The sequence below is a fragment of the Glycine max genome, chromosome 5 (genome assembly GCF_000004515.6).
Source record: "Glycine max cultivar Williams 82 chromosome 5, Glycine_max_v4.0, whole genome shotgun sequence".
NCBI lineage: Eukaryota > Viridiplantae > Streptophyta > Magnoliopsida > Fabales > Fabaceae > Glycine > Glycine max.
Genome location: NC_038241.2, coordinates 8,845,736 through 8,848,874, shown reverse-complemented (window position 1 = coordinate 8,848,874; position 3,139 = coordinate 8,845,736). Strand labels below are relative to the sequence as shown.

Genomic DNA, 3,139 nt, shown 5'->3' with positions numbered 1-3,139 from the left:
TCTTAGGGAGATGGCTGCACCTGATTTCACTTATGAAAGCTTGTGCATTCAATATCCTAATGAGGGTGTTCCATATGTTCTCAAGACTGGACTAATACATTTGCTGCCCAAGTTTCATGGTCTTGCAGGTGAAGATCCTCATAAGCATCTTAAGGATTTCCATATTGTTTGTTCCACCATGAATCCCCCTGATGTCCAGGAAGATCATATCTTTCTAAAGCCCCCTGATCCTCATAAGCATTGATTATAGGAGGCGGAACCAGGTAACCAGAAAAGATCATTTTCTCGTGCCATTCATTGATCAAATGCTTGAGCGCTTGACAGGTAAGTCTCATTACTGTTTTCTTGATGGTTTTTCTGGTTATTTACAAATTCATAATGCTCCTGAGGATCAAGAAAAGACCACATTCACCTGTCCCTTTGGCACTTTTGCCTATAGGAGGATGCCCTTTGGCCTATGCAACGCCCCTGGCACCTTTCAGCGGTGTATGCTTAGCATTTTCAGTGACTTTTTAGAGAGTTGCATAGAGGTGTTTATGGATGATTTTACTGTTTATGGATCCTCTTTTGATACATGTTTAGATAGTCTGGATAGAGTTCTTAGTAGATGCATTGAAACTAACCTCATGCTGAATTTTGAAAAATGTCACTTCATGGTAGAACAAGGTATAGTTTTAGGGCATATCATTTCCAGTAGGGGCATAGAGGTAGACCCTGCAAAAATAGATGTTATTTCACAATTGCCTTACCCCTCTTGCGTGCGAGAGGTTCATTCTTTTCTTGGTCATGCAGGGTTTTATAGGCGCTTTATCAAGGATTTTAGCAAAGTGGCCGCCCTTCCACTATCCAATCTACTGCAAAAGGAGGTGGAGTTTGATTTTGATGACCGATGCAAAGAGGCTTTTGATTGCCTCAAGCGTGCGGTGACTACCACCCTTATCATTCAGGCACCTTGATTGGACAGCCCCATTTGAGCTAATGTGCGATGCATCCAATTACGCATTGGGGGCTGTCCTTGCTCAAAAGATTGATAAGCTGCATCGGGTGATCTACTACGCTTCTAAAACTTTGGATGCTGCTCAAGCAAATTACACTACCACAAAGAATGAGCTATTAGCGATAGTTTTTGCTCTTGAGAAATTTCGTTCATATTTACTTGGTACTCGTGTTATTGTTTATACTGACCATGCAGCTCTGAAGTACCTGTTGAAGAAGGTTGAATCAAAGCCTAGATTGATCAGGTGGATGCTTTGGCTCCAAGAGTTTGATTTGGAGATCCGTGATCGGAATGGTGCACAGAACCTCATGGCTGACCACCTGAGTAGGATTGAGCGTGCGTCTGAGGACTCACCCATTCGAGATGATTTTTCTGATGACCATTTGTACATTCTGTATAGTATTTCTGATTCCTTCCCCACTCCCTGGTTTGCTAATATTGTGAATTATTTGGTTGCTTCTGTTTTTCCTCCCTTAGCATCTAAAGCTCAAAATGATAAAATTAAAAGCGATGCTAAGCATTATATTTGGGATGACCCCTATTTGTGGAAGTTGTGCAGTGACCAGGTTATTAGGAGATGCATTCCAGATCATGAGATCGACTCGGTCCTGCAATTCTGTCATTCTTCCACACCAGGTGGCCATCTTGGCATACAGAGGACAGCTCGCAAAGTGCTTGACTGCGGTTTCTATTGGCCAACATCTTCAAGGATGCGCGGAGAATTTGCAGCACTTGTGAGCCTTGTCAGAGAGCAGGCGGCTCACTTTCATGGAGACAGCAAATGCCTCAACAACCCATGTTGTTCTGTGAGGTGTTTCATGTCTGGGGTATAGATTTTATCGGACCTTTCCCAGTCTCTTTTGGTTTTGTTTATATTCTCCTTGTTGTTGATTATGTTTCAAAATGGGTGGAAGCCAAACCCACCAGAACTAACGATGCTAAGGTTGTTGTAGATTTTGTTAGATCTAATCTGTTTTGTAGGTTTGGAGTCCTTAGAGCCATCGTTAGTGATCAAGGCACCCATTTTTGTAACAGATCCATGTATGCCTTGCTCAAAAAGTATGGGGTCATGCACAAAATTTCCACACCTTACCACCCCCAAACTAATGGGCAAGCTGAGATTTCAAATAGGGAGATAAAAAGGATCTTAGAGAAGATTGTGCAACCGAACAGAAAGGATAGGAGCACCAGGCTGGATGATGCTCTTTGGGCACATAGGACTGCCTACAAAGCACCTATAGGAATGTCGCCTTATCGGGTTGTCTTTGGCAAGGCATGCCATCTTCCTGTAGAGATAGAGCACAAAGCCTACTGGGCTGTAAAGACCTGCAACTTCTCTATTGATCAGGCTGGAGAGGAAAGGAAGTTGCAACTAAGTGAGCTAGATGAGATCCGTTTAGAAGCCTATGAGAATTCCAAATTCTACAAGGAAAAGACCAAGAAGTTCCATGATAGCTTGATAGCTAAGAAGGACCTCGTGGTTGGACAAAAAGTTTTATTGTATAACTCTAGGCTCGAACTCATGAGTGGTAAGTTGAGGTCAAAGTGGATTGGTCCTTTTGTGGTGACTAATGTTTTTCCTTATGGTACAGTTGAGATCAAAAGTGAATCCACAGATAAGAGCTTCAAGGTCAATGGACACCGGCTGAAACCATTCCTCATAAATCCATCCTTAGTGGATGTAGTGGTAGAGGAGACCTCCTTACTTCACCCTACTTCTCTTCCGCCATGACTTAGGGAGTTTTCTTTTTCTATCTCCTTCTTTACTTTTATTGCACTTGTCCAATTTTATTGATTGTTTTGATTTCTCTTCATCTTGTGATTGTGCTACATTGAGGACAATGTTGTTTAAGTGGGGGGGGGGGGATTGTTCTTTAATTTTGTTGATTTTGTTGGGTATTCTAGATTAATTTTGTTGGGTTTTCTAGTTTAATTTTTTTAGGTTTTCTAGGTTAATTTTGTTATTTTGGTTTTATGTTTTATGTACAACATTGCATGTTTCTCTTTGAATTATAGGTTATGTACAGGTAATGGGTAATTGTTTTTGAAATAAGAGTTTCTTGGCATTTTTTGAATTGAAATCCTTGTTTTTCTCTGCATGTCAAGTTAGTTTTGAAAGTTCGAATTAGAAGTGATAGATTT

At 41.1% G+C, this 3,139-nt stretch overlaps 1 pseudogene; it reads left to right on the top strand.

Moving 5' to 3' along the window:
- The first annotated feature begins 653 nt into the window (after positions 1-653).
- On the top strand, positions 654-2,597 carry LOC113001700 (uncharacterized; annotated as a pseudogene).
- Positions 2,598-3,139: the final 542 nt, after the last annotated feature.